At 43.7% G+C, this 21,306-nt stretch overlaps 1 non-coding gene across 1 annotated transcript; it reads left to right on the top strand.

Annotated features, from left to right (window-relative positions):
• Positions 1-20,420: 20,420 nt before the first annotated feature.
• trnar-ucu (transfer RNA arginine (anticodon UCU)) lies at positions 20,421-20,511 on the top strand. Its single transcript is given in 2 exon segments — positions 20,421-20,457; positions 20,476-20,511. It is a non-coding gene; the product is annotated as a tRNA-Arg (tRNA).
• Positions 20,512-21,306: the final 795 nt, after the last annotated feature.

Raw genomic sequence — 21,306 nt, 5'->3', positions numbered from 1 at the left:
TGAGAGTGGGGGATTCAGCAATGGTAATGCCATTGAATGTCAAAGGGAGATGGTTAGATTCTCTCTTGTTTGGGATGGTCATTGTCTGGCAGTTGTGTGGTGAGAATCTTATACATCTTTATTGTCGGGTACTCTATTGTACTGTTGAGTGACTACACTTGAAAAGTCCTTCCTTCATTGGTTGTAAAAGGCTTTGCAATGTCCTGTGGTCGTGAAATGCAAGTCTTGCTTTTTCCATTGTTATCAGTGACATTGTGATCAAAAGATCGGATTCATGAGCACAAAGTTTAAATCAATTTTGATTAAAATAATGTAAAAGCATCTATATTTTTGTACTATACTTAATAATCTCCATCTTCCTATCCTTACCAAGTACAATGTCTTTGACCCTGAAATTGATTCCACAATCGCAGTCCCTCAGACAATTTCAGCTCAGTTCTGATGAAAGGTCACAGATCTGAAACGTGAACTCTGTTTCTCTCTCCACAGATGCTGCCAGACCTGCTGAGTATTTCCAGCATCTTTTGTTTTTATTTCAGATTTCCAGCATCTGCAGTATTTTGCTTCTGTGTTACTTTGAAAGTTAAAACTGACCCACCTGTCTACAATTCACACATGGGTCTCCCATGAAATGATTCTGTATAATGTTGATGTAATGAATACAGACTCCGAGCACAAAGCTTCCTGTGGGGAATTGAGGATATGAAAACCAGCAGACTCTGCAGGAATTTCCACTGGGAGCACAAATTCACAAAATCTGCCTTTTATATTTGGATTCATTTTGATTGTCCTTCTGGAAAATTATTTTGAAACAATTTAAACATCAACCCACAGCTCCATGACTGGGTCAATTATGAGGTCATACTCTGACAGGTCATGTGACAGCTGGAGCCACAAGACGTCAGAACCAGATTTGTGACTGGATTAAAACCCGGAATCCTGTCCCAATGGCTTTTCAAATAAAGCTGTTGCTGTTTGAAAACACAGCAGTTAAACTTTCTGCCTGACCATGAGGGGAGCTAGGGAGAAATTTACAAAACTAAATCCTTTTACAAAATAGTTCAAAAACCATTCACTGAGAAATCATGTGAGGACTCATATGCAGTAGAGAATCAAGCAGAATACAGAAAGTGCAGAGGAGAGCTGAAAAAGGAAAAGAGATCAGCAAGCTGTATGAGAAAAGATTAGCAGGTCACATACCTGGGAACACTGAAGTCTTTTCCCAACATATGGACAGTCAATGAAAGGGTGGGTCAATTAGGAGATCCTGTGGAGGCAGAGGGTGTGGCTGAGGCACTAATTAAGTACATTTCATCTGTCACAAAACAAACGGGTGCTGCAAATGTCACAGTAAAGGAGGAGGAAGTGGAGAATTTGGAGGGGATGAAAATAGATAAAGAGGAGACAATTACAATGTTAGCAGTGCTCACAGTAGACAAGTCACCCGGTCTGGATGGGCTGCATCCTGGGTTGCTGAGGGAAGTAAGGGTGGAAATAGCGGAGACTCGAACCACAATCTTTCAATCCTCCTTGAATATGGGAATGATGCCAGAGGACTGGAGGACGGAGGTAAGCTTGGGTAGGTCGATCTTAGTTTAACTTGACCATTTTTATAATGTATCCATTGTCATAACTAACAACGTTACGAAAGCCATTTTATAATTAACACATGACCAAAGGAACCATTTTGTGTTCAGTACTAATGTTTATATCCTGTATAATTAATGAGTAGCTACCCATCCTGAAACAGATGATTGTAAAAGTAATGAACCTTGATTGAGTTATAATTAATGAATCAATAAACATTTTAGAGAGAATGGGTTTTCATTTAAAGTTTGTTCAATCTAATTACTGTGTGTTTCTGTGTCTTTGTGGGAAAGGGCAGTTTCAGCTAAATTTATTCAAACAATGGACCTTTCTAGGACCCCTGATAAAACCCATGGTATGCTACATCGTGACCTTCAAGAGTATTGATTTAATGAACAGGAAACTTGTTTCAGATCAGATTGGGAGACAGTGTGAAACCACTCCATTGTACTCATATCTGAGATTCTGAGGACAGGTGACTGTTGGTGGAAGACATTATTAAGAACTAATTAAATGTACCTAGCAACAGCTCGGACCAATTATTATTTTACATGGTGGTGTGATGGCCATCCAGGGGTTAAAAGTAGGGATCTTGTAAGGTTTCAGTGTGCAGGAACACTAGAAGATCTCAGGGGTAAAGGCTCAGATCATCGACCAAGTTCTCCACCTGATGAGGGATCTAGACTGGACAGAGAGGACCGTGACACTCTGAGACCAAGCTCGACCAGTCCCCAGAGCTGTAAAGTTATATTCCCCAAATTTGTTCAGTATAATTTTACTTTCAATTATTAAGTACTATTTTACTCTCAATAAAAGTTCTGGACTTATTAATCAAGTATCCTGTTGCTTTAATTGGTTAAAGTCATTCCCAAAGTGATTGTCCACAATAGACTTTCCAGAATTAAAAGATAAGTCTGCAAGGGTTGTGAATATTACAGCCCTGTTTAAAAAGAGAGATAAACCCAGGAACTACAGACCAATTAGTCTAATGTCGGTGGTGGGGAAACTTTTAGAGACAATTATCCAGGAGGAAATTAACTGTCACTTGGTAGAACATGGGCTAATAAATGACAGCCAGTACAGTTTGGTTAACAGAAGATTGTGTCTGAAATAATTAATGAATTAATTTCTTTGATGAAGTTTCAGAGAGAGTTGACGAGGGTGGTGAGGTTAATGGTACGTGTCTGGACATCAAAATTGTGTTTGAAAAGATACAATAAACTAGACTTGGGGCAGCACAATGGCACAGTGGTTGGCACTGCAACCTCACAGCTCTCGCAACCCAGGTTCAGTTCTGGGTACTGCCTGTGCAGAGTTTGCAAGTTCTCCCTGTGACTGTGTGTGTTTCTGCTGGGTGCTCTGGTTTCCTCCCACAAGCAAAGACTGCAGGTTGATAGGTAAATTGGCTGTTGTAAATTGCTCCTAGTGTAGGTAAGAGAATGGTGGGGATGTGGTAGGGAATATGGGATTATGGTGCAGGATTACTATAAATGGGTGATGGTTGGTCAGCACAGACTCAGTGGGCCGGATGGCCTGTTTCAGTTTTGCATCTCTCTATGACTTGCTAACAAAATTCAAGCAGATGGGATTAAAGAGGCAGTGGCAGTGTGGATCCAAAATTGGCTGCAGGGTAAAAAGTAGGGTGAATGCTTGTTTTTCAAAATGGAGGCAGTTATACAGTGATGTCCTTGTTGCAATATGTTCAATGTCAGACCACGAGCTGTCCGAGGGATGGGGCAATTTGTGACATTCCTGTGGTTGCAATATTTGCAGTGTCTGACCTTGATCTGTCACAGGGACGTGGCATTTATGAGGTCCCTGTGGGGTGCTGTTTGTTTGGTGTATCACACTGACCTGTCCCAGAGAGCGGGAAGGTTGTGATGTCCTTGTGGGTTGCAATCTGTTCAGTGTCTGACTCTGATCTGTACCAGAGATGGGGCAGTGTGTGATATCCTTGTGCATGTCATACAGGCCCACTGGTATGTGGTTCCATCCTGATGCCAAGAAACAGAGCCCCATCTCTGGGCAAAAAGTCTCACTTCTCAAGGGGTGTCTCGAGAAGACACAGTGGCGCAGTGGTTACCACCGCAGCCTCACACCTCGAGTGACCCGCGTTCGATTCTAGGTACTGCCTGTGCAGAGTTTACAAGTTCTCCCTGTGACTGCGTGTGTTTCTGCCGGGTGCTCTGGTTTCCTCCCACAGCCAAAGACTTGCAGTTTTATAGGTAAATTGGCCATTGTAAATTGCCCCTAGTGTAGGTAGGTGGCAGGGGAATTGAGGGGATGTGGTAGGAATATGGGATTAATGTAGGATTAGTATAAATGGGTGGTTGATGGTCGGTACAGACTCGGTGGGCTGGAAGGACCTGTTTCAGTACTGTATCTCTAAATAAATAAATAAGAAGGCTGAGGCAGTAAACCTGGACAGTAAATCCGGAGTGGAGTCCTGGAGGCTTATCAGGCAGTTTTCCAGCAACTCCGACAGCAGAGCTGGTAACAAACAGTACTGGTTTTTCCTTTCCTTTGGACAATACCAGCAATGCTGAGAGGGGGTCCTGATGCTCAGGGTCTCCATACTGTTTGCCCAGGCCTGTGCCCCAGAGAGGACACTCCGGCTTCTTGGTTAAACATGAGCACAACCCGGGAATAAACAGTTACTGATTATAAGCTCTCATTCAATTGGTGTAGAGTATGAGCGCCACGGGTTACTTCGGACAGTGGGAGAGCTCTTAGTGTCTCATTGGATAGCTACCATTCACTCCAAGCTGGGCAGCCCCCAGTCAGTTAGGTGCTGTCCTGCCACGACCTGCTTGCTTCAATAGGTGCTTGGAGCTTAGAGAGTCATCTCTGAACAGACGGATTGATAATCTGTGCACCAAGAAAAACAAACTCAACAAAGAAGACACCAGTCCTTCGCATCACAAGCTGGAATGTAAGGACCATGTGTCCTGGCCTTACTGATAACCTTCTGCAGGTTGATGACACACACAAGACAGCTGTGATGGACAAAGAACTCACAAGGCTCAATGTGAACATTGCTGTGCTGCAAGAAACTAGACTCGTTCAAAGTGGATCCCTCAAAGAGAAACACTACACCTTCTTCTGGCAGGGGAAAGCCCAAGAGGCAACTCGTGAGCATGGAGTGGGTTTCACAGTAAAATACACGCCACTTCAGATGAGTGAACCACCCACAGTAGGCTCAGAGAGACTTCTTACTCTTCACTGGTCAACAAGTGTGGGCCCAGTTAATCTCATGTGCATCTATGTCCCGACACTCACCTCCACCCCAGATGTCAAGGATCAATTCTATGTGACACTTGACACTGCCATCAGTAGAATTCCCAGCACTGAGGGACTGTACCTTCTAGGAGACTTCAACACAAGCTTGGGTACTGACTACACAGCTTTGCCAATGTGCATAGGGCACCAGGGGATTGTCAAGATGAACGAAAATGGACAGAGGTTGCTGGAGCTATGCTGTCACCATGGATTCTGTGTGATGAACAGCTACTTCCAGGTCAAGCTGTGCTACAAGGTGTCCTGGAGACATCCGAAATCATGCCATTGGCACCAGCTAGACCTTATCTTCACCAGACATACCACCCTCAGCAGTGTCCTCATCACTCGCAGCTATCACAGCGCTGACTGTGACACTGACCACTCCCCAGTGTGTAACAAGGTCAGGCTTCATCCAAGGAAGCTTCATCCATCCATGATGAAAGCTCGTCTCCTGATCAACACTTGCCGAACCACTGATCCAGAAAGGACCCAGGAGTTCCTCAACATCCTTGATCAGGCTCTTTCAGACAACAATGCTCAAGGCCTCAGTGCAGTGTCAAAGTGGAATCATCTGCACACCACCATCTATAACTCTGCACTCACTGTGTATAGGAAAAGAGATGGGAGGAATGCTGACTGGTTTGAGGCTTATTGGACTGAAATGGAGTCAGTTACTGTAACTAAGAGGAGAGCCCTCATGAACTACAAACAAGTCCCCAGCAAACAACATCTAAATGCTCTCAGAGCTGCCAGAAACAAGTCTCTGCAGACTGCTCGGCACTGCACCAATCAATACTGGTTAAAACTCTGCTGATGAATCCGGGGATGCTGGAGGGATGTATGAAGGAATTAAGAAAGCAATGGGCCCAGTAGTAACTAAATCAGCACCTTTTGAAGACAAAGAGAGGGGTGATCATCACTGAACCTAACAAGCAGATGGAAAGGTGAGTGGAGCATTACCTTGAACTCTACATAACGGAGAACATTGTCATTGAAGTAGCTCTCAGTGCCATTCCAGACTTCCCTGTCATGGAGGAACTGGACAGTGAGCCCTCCATAGTCGAGCTCAACAAGGGCTCAAAACATGCGTGATGCAAACATTGTCATCTTGTACAAAATTAAGGGGGATCGCAGTGACTGCAGCAATTATCGGAGCCAGCTGCTCAGTTCCACTCACCTGCTCGATCCCTTTCCTCCTGCAAGTTCCTTTGCTTCAGGTATCCATCCAATTTCCTTTTCAAATCATTGATTGTCTCTACTTCCACCACACTCGTGGGTCAGGACATTACCACTCACAGCATAAAAAATTTCCACCTCACCCAAGGATGGGAAATATTTATATCTTCTATATTTAGCTTATTCTCTATCTCGACGAGAATAGAATGGCAGTCAACATGAAAGGGAACCCAAAAATCTTTGAGCAGTATATAAATAATAAGCAGGTAGTCAGCGGTGAAGTGGGCCCCATTAGGGACCAAGATGGTAATATATACTTAGAGCTGCAGGGCAATGTTAATCTAGTTAATAAGTACCTTGTATCAATGATCACTAAGGAAGTGGAATTTGACAAAATATCAGTAGAAGTGGAGAGTGTAGAGGCAATGGAGAGGGTACAAATTGAGAGAGGGAGGTACTAAAAAGGCTGGTTATGCTTCAGGAAGATAAATTACCTGGTCCGGATGGCTTTCATCCCAGATTGCGAAAGGAAATGTGGATGCAGATAACAGAAAGGCTTTCTATAATCTTCCAATCTTCCCTGAATACGGGGGAGGTGTCAGAGGATTAAACAGTTGCAAATGTGACACCCTTATTCAAGAAAGGGTGTAAGGACAGTCCGGCTAACTACAGGCCAGTTAGATTAACAGCAGTGGTGGGTAAGGTTTCAAAAAGAACAATCAGGGAAAAAATCAACAGTCACTTGTAGAGGTTTGAGTTAATTAAGGAGAGTGAGCATGGATTTATAAATGGGAGTTCATGCTTGACTAACCTAACTGCATTTTTTGATGAACTAACAGAGAAGGTTTATGAAGGGCATGCAGTGGATGTTGTTTATATTGATTTTAAGAAACGACACATAAAAGGGTGATTAACAACATTGAGGTTCATGGAATAGGAGGGTCAGTGTCCAATTGGATAGAAAATTGGCTTAAGGACAGAAAACAGCAAGTCGTAATAAATTATTCATTCTCAGACTGGAAGGTTGTCGACAGTGCTGTTCCCCAAGGGTCACTGCTGGAACCATTGCTTTTTACTTGCGACAGATAAATGACTTGTATCTTGGAATATAGAGTAGAATCTCAAAATATGCCGATAACACCAAACTTGGAGAAGTGGCAAACAGTGAGGATGAAATGAACCACCTGCAACAAGACAGTGATAGGCTAGCAGAATGGGCAGACAGGTGCAGATGGATTTTAATAGTGACTAGTGTGAGGTGATGCATTTTAGCAGAAGGAATAGGGAGAGGCAATATATACTTAATGGCACAGTTCTAAAGAGTTTGCAGGAATAGAGGGACCTGTTCACTGAACAATGAACAACGTGAACAATTGCTTCTTGTTGTGTGCTCTCAGATTTGTCACCTTCACTGCACTGGAGTGAGGTGACGTCTACTGGCAGGAAGCAAGAACTGCAATCAAGCAGCAGAAATTCCATCGTCTGTCAGGGTGAAAGAAACATTGCAATGTGAGGAAATAGTGAATGGATTTGATTGGGTTGATGGAGGCATGATTCCACTTGTAGTGGAGTCCAAAGCAAAGGCCAGAAATATAAAATTGTCATTATTAAAAGATATGAGGAATTCATGATAAATGTATTGAGGTAGTGAGTGGGTGGAATCTAGATAAAATAGAAAGTGAGATTGGGTGGACAGAAGCAGTGTGAAAGGATGGCTCAAACAAAAGGTAAACGCCCTGAAAGGTGAACTCTGTTTCTCTCTCCACAGATGCTGCCAGAGTTTCTGAACATTTCCAACACTTTCTGTTTTTATTTCAGAATTTGCAAGATGTTGCTTTGCTCTGAAAAAAAAATGGATGGTCGGCTTTGGCTGCCAGTGAAATACCACAGGAGCTAAAAGGAAGTGGCATGTTGATCTAGGGGTATGATTCTTGCTTAGGGTGAGTGATGAATTAATGTGTGAGAGATCCTGGGTTCCAATCCTGGACAAGTCCTTCTTCTTTGGCATTTTTAGTTTAAGGTCATTGATTGGTTTCAGCCTTGCAGAAGGCGGAATTGATTTCCAAATGGAGCCTGCTTGTGGACCAGAGAGCTGGATTCAAAGAGCTTGATTAACTAAATGTACAGATAGCCAAGTGGGAATATAAAGTTGTTGCAGTAATTGTGACCTGACTCCAAAAACAACAGGACTGGGGTCTGGACTGGAATGGAATGGAATTCTTCAGTGTTTCTGCTGTTTGGCTTGCATTGACTCATCGATTTTCTTGTTTTTCACTTTGTCGATGCCTTTGAATAATTGTGGATCCTTCTTCAGATTGTCTTCTTTCACCAGGTAGTTCTGACCTCTGATGATGATGATCGTAATGAGCTTCAACTCACTGATAGTTTTGGAACTGAACAGATTTCCTTTGCTTGAGTCTATAACATGGAACTCAGTCTGACATGTGGACCCATGGGAGGATTTGAATGCCACCCCTGCGTTGGAGAATACAGTTGCATCCATCCAATAAGAGAGCGAGTAGAAGTGACAGTTCAGTCAGTCAAACATTAAACTTTTAATTTCAGGGTGGTGAGTTTGAGTGCCATTTTGTCTTTCCCTTTTTTAAGGCTTCATTAGCAGAGAGTACAAGGAGTGTTTGAAATGAAATTCAGCAAAAGTATGAGAAAGTCTCACTTTGATTCGAGACTCTTATCTCTCTGCAGCATCTCGCTGTGAAAGATTGAACTTCATCTCATTTCATTCCCAGCTCGGGGTCAGTGCGGCTCTGTGGGACTTCTGGCTGTCTCCTACTTCACAATCCATCAGTGCTGAGAAAGCAATGGGGAATATTATTCACGGCTCTGTAACCTGAGGATACCGATTTAAGGTGAATGGCAAAAGAACCAAAGGCAACATGAGGAAAAACTTATTTTGCACAGCGAGTGGTTAAGATCTGATATGCACTGCTTGAGAGTGTGATGGAGGCTGATTCAACCATGGCTTTCAAAATGGTATAAGATAATTATCTGAAGTGGAAAAATTGCATGTTTTCATGGAATACATGAGTCTGTGGCATGAGCTGAGTTGCTCGTGCATAGAAGCAGCACAAGCACAATGAGCTGAATGGCTTCCTTTTGTTCTGTAACTATTCTATGATCTATGATTCTTTTCAGAGTGAAATCAACACTCACATACAAGAAACTGACAGGTACACTGTAAACTTCACATTACCAGACAAGAAATTGACAGATACAGTGTGAAACCCACAGTCACGTTGCAGCAGTTGGCAGGTAACGTGTAAAAATCTTTCTTTCATATCCCAACTGCAAGGTGCAAAGGAAATCAGGTACAAACCCAGGCTCACACTTCAAAGACTGAGAGATACAAAGCAAAACACATATTCACCGACAAGTGCAGAGACGAAGACACACTCAGAGGAGGTGCAGATTAAAGACACATGCATGTAACAGAAACTGATAGGGATAGAATCAAACCCTTTCTCACTTCTCAGAAACTGATAGATATAGACAAAAGCTGATGCTCACATACAAGTTGTTGAAAGATATGTGGTGAAACTCACAGAGCAATAGCAGAAACAAACAAGTACTGAATAATACCCACAGTCACGGACAAAAAACTGAAATATACTGAGTTAAACACCACTTTCTCACACCAGAAACTCATGGCTACAAAGTGAAGCTGACTCTATCCTCCCAGGCACTGACAGGTGCAAAAGAAAACACTCCAGACGATTCCAGGACATGAAATGTACGTAATAAAACCTTTCAGCTGAAAGAATAGCATTAATGACAGGTGTGATACCCAGAATGCTCAGCGGCCTAGAATCCGCCCTATCTGTGACAGGAGCGGGGCGCGCAGGCGCGGTAGAGAGCTTTGTCAGCAGCAAGAGCTGCGGGTTCGGAGTTGGAGCGGGATATTCACGAAGTGCGAGAAGACTTTGCGGGCTCACACAGCTGGAGCAGGGCCTCAGGGCCACAACAAGATGGAACAATCCCATCTGTATCCCTGCGGATGGCGGTGGTGAAGCTTTTCCCGGTGAGGCTTCCCGAAACGGCGTCCATAAATGGATAAGAATTGGGGACTGGGCAGGGAGCGTCTCTAAATGAATAAAATTTGGGTACTGGTCAGGGAGCGTCTGCAAATGGAAAAGAATTGGGGACTGGGCAGGGAGCGCCTGCAAATGGAAAAGAATTGGGGGACTGGGCAGGGAGCGTCTCTAAATGAATAAGATTTGGGTACTGGTCAGGAAGCGTCTGTAAATGGATAAGAATTGGGGACTGGGCAGGGAGTGTCTATAATTGAATTAGAGTTGGAGACTGGGCAGGGAGCGTTTCTAAATGAATAAGATTTGGGGACTGGGCAGGGAGCGTCGATAAATGCTTAAGAATTGGGGACTGGTTCGGGAGCGTTTTTTTATTCGTTCGTGGGATGTGGGCGTCACTGGCTCGATCTCAGCTCGAGTAATGTGTCCAGTTCTGGGCACCAGGCTTTTGAAAGGACATCAAAGCTTCTGAGACAGTTCAGAGGAGATTTACTAGAATGATACCAGAGATGAGGGGTGTCAGTTCTCTGGACAGGCTGGTGAAGCTGGGATTGTTCTCCTCAGAGTAGAGAAGGTTAAGGGAAGATTTAATAGAGGTGTTCAGAATCATGAAGGATGTTCATAGGGTAGAGAGGGAGAAACTGTTTCCACTGTCCTGGGGGTCAGTAACCAGAGGACACAGATTTAAAATAATTGGCCAAAAATGTCAAGGGGAGGTGAGGAGAGATCTTTTTACCCAGTAACTGATTCGGATTTGGAATGAATTGTCTGACAGGGTGGTGGAAACAGATTCAATTATAACTTTCATAAAGGAATTGGACAAATATTTCAAAGTGAAATTCTCCAGGATTATGGGGAAATAGGCAGGGGGTTGGACTAATTGCATCTTTTTGTCAGAGAGTCAGCAGAGGCACAATGGGGCCGAATGGCCTCCATCTGTGCTGTATGATTCTATGAACATCAGAACGAGGAGCCGGAGTCGGCAAGTCAGCCACTCGAGCCTGCTCTGCCATTCAATACAATCATGGCTGATCTCATCACGGCAGTTCTTGTTTCTTGCCAGTAGATGTCACTTCACTCCAATACAGTGAAGTTTACAAATCTGAGAGAGACACAACAGGAAAGAATTGTTCACATTATAGTGAATGTGTGGGAATTGGAAATACTAGGAGTGGAGACCAGTTATTACTTGTCTGCTCGATCCCCATAGCCCTGTAAAATTATTTCCTTCAAGTGCCCATTCAAATTCCTTTTGTAATCCTCGATTGTCTCCATTTCCACCGCCCTCATCACCAATCAGTGTAAGAAAGTTCTTGCGCACATTCCCCCTGTACCTCCTGTCCAAAACCTTCAATCTGTGTCCCCTAGTCCTTGTACCAATAGTTAACGGGAACAATGTTTCCTTGCCAACTTATTTAAAACTGTCATAGCCGAAAACACATCTATCAATTCTCCCCTCACTCTCCTTTGATGCAGGTAGAACAACCCTTGCTTTTCCAACCTTACCTTGTAACTAAAATCCTCCATCCCTGGATCCATTCTGGTGAATTTCCTCTGCATCCTCTCAAGGACGCTCACATTCTTTCTTAAGTGTGGTAAGCAAAACTGGAAGCAACACTCCAACTGGGGCCTAACCAGAGCTTTATAATGGTTCAGCATAACTTCCCTGCTTTGTACTCAATGCATCTTTTTTTCAAGCCCAAGATCCCATATGCTTTGCTAAACACTCTCGCAATATGTCTTGCCACCTTCAAAGATTGATGCACATGAACCCCAAGTCCCTCTATTCCAACACACACTTCAGAACTGTGCCATTAAGTAAATATTGCCTCTCCCTATTCCTTATGCCAAAATACATCACCTCACACTTGTCACTATTAAATTCCATCTGCCACCTGTCTGCCCATTCTGCTAGCCTATCATTGTCCTGTTGCAGGCAGTTCATATCATCCTCACTGTTTGCCACTCCTCCAAGTTTGTTGTCATCGGGATATTTTGAGATTTTACTCAATATTCCAAGATCCAAGTCATTTATCTTTAGCAAAAAAAGCAGTGGTTCTAGCACTGACCCTTGGGGAACACCACTGTCGACTATCCTCCAGTCTGACAAAGAATCATTTAATAAGACTCCCTGTTTTCTGTCCTTAAACCAATTTTCTATCCAATTGGACACTGACCCTCCTATACCACGAACCTCAATTTTGTAAACCCCACTTTTATGTGGTACCTTGTCAAACGCTTCCTTAAAATCCATATAAACAACATCCACTGCATTCCCTTTAGCAAGCTGCTCTGTTAGCTCATCAAAAAATGCAGTTAGATTAGTCAAGCATGAACTCCCATTTATAAATCCATGCTCACTCTACTTAATTAACTCAAACCTCTCCAAGTGACTGTTGATTTTTTACCCTGATTATTCTTTCTAAAACCTTACCCACCGCTGCTGTTAATCTAACTAGCCTGTAGTTAGCCGGACTGTCCTTACACCCTTTCTTGAATAAGGGCGTCGCATTTGCCACTGTTTACTCCTGGCACCTCCCCCGTATCCAGGGAAGATTGGAAGATTATGGCAAACTCTTCCATTATCTGCATCCGCATTTCCTTTCGCAACCTGGGATGCCAGCCATCCAGACCAGGTGTTTTATCTACCCTAAGCACAGCCAGCCTTTTTAGTACCTCCCTCTCTCAATTTGTACCCTCTCCATTGACTCTACTCTCTTCACTTCGACTGATATTTTGTCAAATTCCACTTCCTTAGTGATCACTGATACAAAGTACTCATTAAGTAGGTTAACATTGCCCTGCACCTCTAAGCTTATATTATCCTTTTTGTCCCTAATAGGCCCGACTCAACCTCTTACTACCCACTTATCATTTACATGCTGCTCGAAGATTTTTGGGTTTCCTTTCATGTTGACTGCCAGTCTATTCTCATAGAAATAGAGAATAAGCAAATATAGAAGATGTAAGTATTTCCCATCCTTGATGAGGTGGAACTTTCTTTTGTTGTGGGTGGTAATGACTTGGCCCACGAGTGTGGTGGAAGCAAAGACAATCAATGATTTGAAAAGGAAATTGGATGGATACGTGAAGGAAAGAAACTTGCAGGAGGAAAGTGATCGAGCTGGTGAGTGGAACTGACCAGATTGCTCCGGGGAGAGCCAGCATGGACGTGATAGGCCAAACGACCACCTTCTGTGCTGTAAATGACTCTGTGTTGTTTCTCAAATTCAATCCACTGGTGCTTGGTAAATAATTTCAAAGTAAATTGTGCAACCGGAAAATCAAAACCAAGGCAAGGGACGCATAAGGAAGCAAAATTGCTAAAACCCGGGATTGAACCAGGGACTTTTAGATTTTCAGTCTGACGCTTTCCCAACTGAGCTATTTCAGCCCTACATTAGCAGTAGCTTGGTGTCCTTGTTTTGGAAGAAAATACATACATTCAAGTTTTCCAAAAAATTAAAGAACACAACATGTGAGTAATATTCCCCATTGCTTTCTCAGTACTGATGGATTGTGAAGCGGGAGACAGCCAGAAGTGCCACTGAGCCGCACAGATCCCGAGCTGAGAATGAAATGAGATAAAATTCAATCTTTCATAGTGAGATGCTGCTGAGAGGTAAGAGTCCTGAATCAAAGCAAGACTTGCTCATTTCAAACACTCCCTGTGCTCTCTGCTCATGAAGCCTTACAAAAGGGAAAAACAGAATGGCACTCAAACTCACAACCCTGCCATTAAAAGTCTCATATTCGACTGATAGAACTGTCACTTCTACTCGGTCTCTTCTTGGATGGATGCAACTCCAACGCAGGGATGGCATTCAAATCCTCCCATGGGTCCACATGTCAGACTGAGTTCCATGTTGTAGACTCAAGCAAAGGAAATCTGCTCACTTCCAGAACTATCAGCGAGTTGAAGCTGATTACAATCAACATCATCAGAGGTCAGAACTACCTGGTGAAAGAAGACACCCTGAAGAAGGATCCACAATTATTCAAAGGCATCGACAAAGTAAAAAACAAGAAAATCGATGAGTCAATGCAAGCCAAACAACAGAAACACTGAAGAATTCCATTCCATTCCAGTCCAGAACCCAGTCCTGTTGTTTTTGGAGTCAGGTCACAATTACAGCAACAACTTTATATTCCCACTTGGCTATCTGTGCATTTAGTTAATTGCAATTTTGTCGACAAGCTCTTTGAATCCAGTTGTCTGGTCCTCAAGCCAGGTCCGGATGGAAGTCAATTCCACCTTCTGCAAGGCTGAAACCAATGGATAACCTTAATCTAAAAATGCCAGCAGACCAGGGTTCGTCCGGGAATTGAACCCGGGAGTTCTGGCATGTTAATTAACCATACTCCCTAAGCGAGAATCAAACCCCTAGACCAACGAGCCACTGACAGGTCAGGTTTTATTAGCTGCTGTGGAATTTCACTGGAACCCCCCAGCCAATCATCCATTTTTTTCAGATCAAAGCAACATCCTGCAAATGCTGAAATAAAAGCAGAAAGTGCTGGAAATGTTCAGCAGCTCTGGCAGCATCTGTGCTGTAAGAAACACAGTTAACGTTTCAGGGCACTCACCTTTTGTTTCAGCCATCCTTTCAGACTGCTTCTGTCCATCCAATCTCACTTTCTATTCTATCCACATTCTAACCATTCACTACGTTACTACATTTTTCATGAATTCCTCATTTCTTTTATTAATGACAATTTTGTATTTCTGGCCTTTGCTTCAGACACCACTACATGTGGAATCATGTCTCCATCTACCCAATCAAACCACTTCGCTGGATCCGCGCATTGCAATGTTTCTTGAACCCTGACAGACTGTGGAGTTTCTGCTGCTTGATTGCAGTTCTTGCTTCCCGCCAGTAGATGTCACCTCACTCCAATACAGTGAAGTTGACAAATCTGAGAGAGACACAACAGGAAATAATTGTTCACATTATAGTGAATGTGTGGGATTCAGAAATACTCGGAGTGGAGACGAGTTATTATTGCACTCTGCTATAACATCTTTTATAATGGACTCCAGCATTTTCCCCACGACTGATGTCAGGCTTCTTTTGGGCCTCCTTATCTCGAGAGACAATGGATACGCGCCTGGAGGTGGTCAGTGGTTTGTGAAGCAGCGCCTGGAGTGGCTATAAAGGCCAATTCTGGAGTGACAGGCTCTTCCACAGGTGCTGCAGAGAAATTTGTTTGTCGGGGCTGTTGCACAGTTGGCTCTCCCCTTGCGCCTCTGTCTTTTTTCCTTCTTCGACTCGCCACAATTTAGCCCTGTCTTTATGGCTGCCCGCCAGCTCTGGCGAATGCTGGCAACTGACTCCCACGACTTGTGATCAATGTCACACGATTTCATGTCGCGTTTGCAGACGTCTTTATAGCGGAGACATGGACGGCCAGTGGGTCTGATACCAGTGGCGAGCTTGCTGTACAATGTGTCTTTGGGGATCCTGCCATCTTCCATGTGGCTCACATGGCCAAGCCATCTCAAGCGCCGCTGACTCAGAAGTGTGTATAAGCTGGGGGTGTTGGCCGCTTCAAGGAATTCTGTGTTGGAGAGATAGTCCTGCCACCTGATGCCAAGTATTCTCAGAAGGCAGCGAAGATGGAATGAATTGAGACGTCGCTCTTGGCTGGCATACGTTGTCCAGGCCTCGCTAACCGGTATATAATTCGCTGTTTTCTTTCTGCCTCTTTTTTTAAATAGTGGAGTTACATTAACTACCGTCCAATCCATTGGAACTGTTCCAGAGTCGATAGAATTTTGAAAAAAGACCAGAAATGCATCTGCTATTTCAAGGGCCACTTCCTTAAGTACTCTGGGATGTAGATTATCAGGCCCTGGGGATTTATCGGCCTTCAATCCCATCAATTTCCCAAACATTCCCTACTAATACTGATTTCATACAGTTCCTCCTTCTCACTAGACCCTATGTTCCCCAACATTTCGGGGAGATAATTTGTATCCTCCTTTGTGAAGACAGATCCAAAGTATGTATTTAATTGGTCTGCCATTTCTTTGTTCCCCATTATAAATTCCCCCGTTTCTGGCTGTAAGGGGCCCATTTTTGTCTTCATTAATCTTTTTCTCTACACATATCTATAGAAGCATTTACAGTCAGTTTTTATGTTCTCTGCTAGCTTACTCTCATACTCTATTTCCCCCTTCTTAATCAATCCTTTTGTCCTCCTCTGCTAAATTCCAAACTGCTCACAATCTTCAGGTTTGCTGCTTGTTCTGGCCATTTTATATTTCTCCTCCTTGGATCTAATACTTTCCTTAATTTATTTTGTAAGCCACAGTTGAGCCACCCTTCCTGGTTTACTTTTGCACAGACAGGAATGAACAATTGTTGTAATTCATCCATGCGCTCTTTAAATGCTAGCCATTGCCTATCCACTGTCAACCCTTTAAGTAACGTTCCCCAATCTATCATCGCCAACTCCCGCCTCATACCTTCATAGTTTCCTTTGTTTAGATTCAGGACCCGAGTCTCGGAATCAACTCTCTCACTCTCCATCTTAATGAAGAATTTTATCATATTATGGGCACACTTCCCCACGGGACCCCACACAACAAGATTGTTAACTAATCCTTTCTCATTACACAATACCCAGTCCAGGATGGCCTGTTCTCTAGAGGTGTTATACACCTCTATCAATTCTCCACTCAATCTCCTTTGATATAGGCAGAATAATCCTAGCTTTTCCAACCTAACCTTGTAACTAAAATCCCCCATCCCTGGATCCATTCTGGTAAATCGCCTCTGCATCCTCTCAAGGACCCTCACATTCTTTCTAAAGTCTGCTGTGCAGAACTGGAAGCAACACTCCAATTGGGGCCTGACCAGAGTTTTATAATGGTTCAGCATAACTTCCCTGCTTTTGTACTCAATGCCTCTATTTATAAAGCCCAAGATCCCATATGCTTTGCTAACCACTCTCGCAATATGTTTTGCCACCTTCAAAGATCGGTGCACATGAACCCCAAGTCCCTCTATTCCAGCACACTCTTTAGAACTGTGCCATGAAGTATATATTGCCTCTCCCTATTCCTTATGACAAAATACATCACCTCACACTTGTCACTATTAAATTCCATCTGCCACCTGTCTGCCCATTCTGCTAGCCTATCACTGTCCTGTTGCAGGCAGTTCATATCATCCTCACTGTTTGTCACTCCTCCAAGTTTGGTGTCATCGGCATATTTTGAGATTCTACTCTGTATTCCAAGATCCAAGTCACTTACCTTTAGCAAAAAAAGCAGTGGTTCAAGCACTGACCCTTGGGGAACACCACTGTCGACTATCCTCCGGTCTGACCAAGAACCAATTAATATGACTCGCTGTTTTCAGTCTTTAAAACAATTTACTATCCAAATGGACACTGACCCTCCTAATCCATGAACCCCAATTTTGTTAACCACTCTTTTATGTGGTACTTTATATAATGCTTTCGTAACATCCATATAAACAACATCCACTGCATTCCCTTCATCAGCATTCTCAGATAGTTTATCAACAAATGCAGTTAGATTTGTCAAGCATGAACTCCCATTTATAAATCCATGCCCACTCTCCTGAATTAACTCAAACCTCTCCAAAGGACTTGATTTTTTTCCCTGACCTGTTGATCTCGTGCTGATAGCAAGCTCACCGTAGAGCATGTATTTGGCAATGTGACGGTCATCCATTTGGCCCAGTCAACAGAGTCACGGCTGACTCAAGAGGGCAAACATGCTGCGGATCCCTGCACGCTGGTGTACTTCCGCATTCGGCACTCTGTCCTGCCAGGAGATGCCCAGTATCCATCTGAGGCAGTGGAGGTGGAAGCTGTTCAGCCGCTTTTTTTGGCTTGTATAAGTTGTTGATGCTTCTCTACTATAAAGGAGGGTGCTGAGAACACAAGCCTGGTACACGTGGAGCTTTGTATTTTCGGTCAGTTTGCTGTCGGTTCACACTTGTCTTCTCAACTTTGACATGACAGCTGCAGCATTGGCAATCCTGGTGCTGATTTCAGCATCAAGGGCCAGATTGCTGGTGATTGTTGATGGAACGTATGTGAAGCTGTTGACAACCTCCAAAGTGAGGTTGTCGATGTTGATGGAAAGTGGAGTCTCTACGTCCTGGCCCGTAACTTTCATCTTCCTGATGCTGATTGTCAGTCCAAAGTCTTTGCAAGCCAGGGAGAACCGATTTACAAGCTGCTGTGACTGAACTTCATTATGGGACGTCAGCACAGCATCATCAGCAAATAGCAACTCACAGACTAGGAATTTACCCACTTTGGTCTTGGCGCACAGTCTTGCCAAGTTGAACAGCTTGTCGTCAGCTCTGATGTGCAGGTGAACACCCCCATCTGAGTCATTGAAAGTGTACAATAGCAGCATGGAGAAGAATATGCCAATTATAAAGGATGTGATAACTAGACAGTTCGAAAATGATGACATGATTGGGCAGAGTCAACATAGATTTATGAAAAGGAAAACAGGTTTGAAAAACCTGTTGAGATTTTTGAGGATGTTACCTATAGAACAGATAAAGGAGAACCAGTGGATGTGTGGTATTTGTATTTTCCTTTGGTAAGGTCCCACACAGGAGGTGAGTAAACAAATTTAGAGCACATAGGCTTGGGGATAATATACTGATATGGATTGAGAATTGGTTAACAGACCGAAAACAGAGAGCAGGAATAACGGGTCCTTCTCAGGATGGCAGGCTGTTACTATTGGGGTACTGCAAGGATCAGTGTTGGAGCCAGAGCTGTTAACAACCTATATAAATGATTTGGATGTGGGAATTAAATGTAATATTTCTAAGTTTGCAGATGACACAAAGCTCGGTGAAGTATGAGTTGTGAGGAGGATGCAGAGAGGCTTCCAGGGGACCTGGAGAGGCTAAGTGAATGGGCAAGAACATGGAATATTTTGTGAATAAGTGTGAAGCTATTCACTTTGGTAGAATAAGCAGAAAGACAGAGTATTTCTTAAATGGTGAGAGGTTGGGAAGTGTCGATGTCCAACCAAGGGTGTCCTTGTTCCTGAGACACTAAAAGCTCTTGTGCAGGTGCAGCAATCAATTAGGAAGGCAAATGGTATGCTGTACCCACACGAGGGGTCATGAGTACAGGAGTAAAGATGTCTTGCTGCAATTGTATAGAGCCTTGGTGAATCCGCACTGGAGTATTGTGTACAGTTTAGTCTCCTCATCTTATGAAGGATACACTTGCCATAGAGGGAGTGAAACAGAGGGTCAACAGACTAATCTTTTTTTTGCATTTATTTCATTTCATCTCAGTTTGTTCAGTTTGCTTACCTACTGTTTTTTTTCAGGTTTGTACTTGCTGCTGTTCAATATTCAGTCCGTTAATACCTAATCTGTACTAATGCTTTGTCTTTCAACACACCATTAACATATTGTTTGCCTTTGCTGCATGACCTTTTGGTCAGCTATGTGGCCTTGTCCAATCTACACCTTCTCCTTTGTTATCTCTTGCCCCACCCCCACCTCACTTGCTTATAACCTGTGACTTTTCTAATATATGTCAGTTCCGAAGATGGGACACTGACCTGAAACGTTAACTCTGCTTCTCTTTTCACAGATGCTGCCAGACCTGCTGAGTGGTTCCAGCATTTCTTGTTTTTATGTCACCAGACTAATCCCTGGGATGGTGGGGTTGTCTTATGAGGAAACTGGGCCTGTATTCCTTAAAGTTTCGAAGAATGAGAGGTGATCTGATTGAAACTGACAAAATTCATACAGGGTGCGACAGTGTGGATGTAGACAGGATGTTTGCCCTGGTTGGTGAGTCTAAAACAAAAGGACATCCTCTCAGAATAAGGAGTAGGCCATTTAAAACTGAGATGGGTGGAATTTCTTCACTCAGACGGTGGTGAATCATTGGAATACTGTGCCCCAGAGGGCTGTGGCAGCTCAATCATGTTGAAGACAGAAATTGATAGAAATCTTGATACTCATGACATCAAGGGATATGGGGATAGCATGGGAAAGGGGCTTTGAGGTAGGTGATCAGCCATGATCGAATTGAATGACAGAGCAGGCTCGACGGGCTGAATAGCTTACTCCTATGTTCCTCTGTTCCTAAGAGAGTTGGCGCCGGCGCGCAGCCCTGCTTTACCCCACTGCTGATCTTGAAAGCGTCTGATGTTGCTGCATTGTAACTGATGGAACTATGCATGTTCTCGTGGAAAGAAGAGATGATGCCCAAGAGGTCAGGAGGGCAGCGTATGTTCCATTGCAGTTTGAAGAGGCCGTCTCTGCTGACAAGATCAAAGGCCTTAGTGAGGTCAATAAAAATGTGTGAGGCTCTGTGGCGCAATGGATAGCGTGTTGGACTTCTAAATAATGATTAAAACGATATTCAAAGGTTGTGGGTTCAAGTCCCACCAGAGTCAGATTTTGGACCAGAAACAGAGGAGCACAACGGAACAACAAATGAAGAAATGCGCCAAAAGCACAGACTCGGAGACAGAGCGAGAGAGAGAGGAGCAGAGCAGGGGAAAAAAATCGAGGAGTGACGGCACAATGGAGAGTGAGAGCAGGGAAACAGAGAGCCGCTGGGGTGAGGATACAGGATTTGGTTCTTTCTTCGGTGCAGTGGAAGGAGCTGTTTGGTGAGGATCTGGTAAGCTGTGACATCACAGGCAAGCAGGTAGTTGATTGGTTTGGAAGAACCGACCTGCTTGATGCGCATCTGGTAAGTGATTAAGATCCATTTTAGTCCTAACGTTTAAAATAGTAAACAAACTAGTGGTAAGTTTAATAAAATATGCAATAAAATGAATAATTGAATAAAATATTTAAGTAGTTAATTGAAACACGTTAAGGATGACAGGACAGGTGATGTGTCACAGCTGCAGCATGTGGGAGTTCCTGGATGCCAGTGTGATCCAGGGCAAACACGTCTGCAGTAAGTGTTTGCGGCTCAAAGAGGGAGAAAAAAGGAATGTAGTGGTAGTAGGGGACAGTATAGTAAGGTGGATTGACTCTGTTCTCTGCAGCAAAAGCAAGAGTCCAGACGGCTGTGTTGCTTGCCGGTGCCAGGATTCAGGACATCTGCTCAGGGCTGGAGCGAAACATACAATGGGAGGGGGAGGATCCAGTCGTCGTGGTCCATGTCGGTACCAACGACATAGGCAGGACAAGGATAGAGGTTCTGCAAAGTCAGTATGAGGAACTCGGCACCAAAT

This window comes from Heterodontus francisci, unplaced genomic scaffold, assembly GCF_036365525.1.
Source record: "Heterodontus francisci isolate sHetFra1 unplaced genomic scaffold, sHetFra1.hap1 HAP1_SCAFFOLD_43, whole genome shotgun sequence".
Lineage (NCBI taxonomy): Eukaryota > Metazoa > Chordata > Chondrichthyes > Heterodontiformes > Heterodontidae > Heterodontus > Heterodontus francisci.
This window is presented reverse-complemented; position numbering and strand designations above follow the sequence as displayed.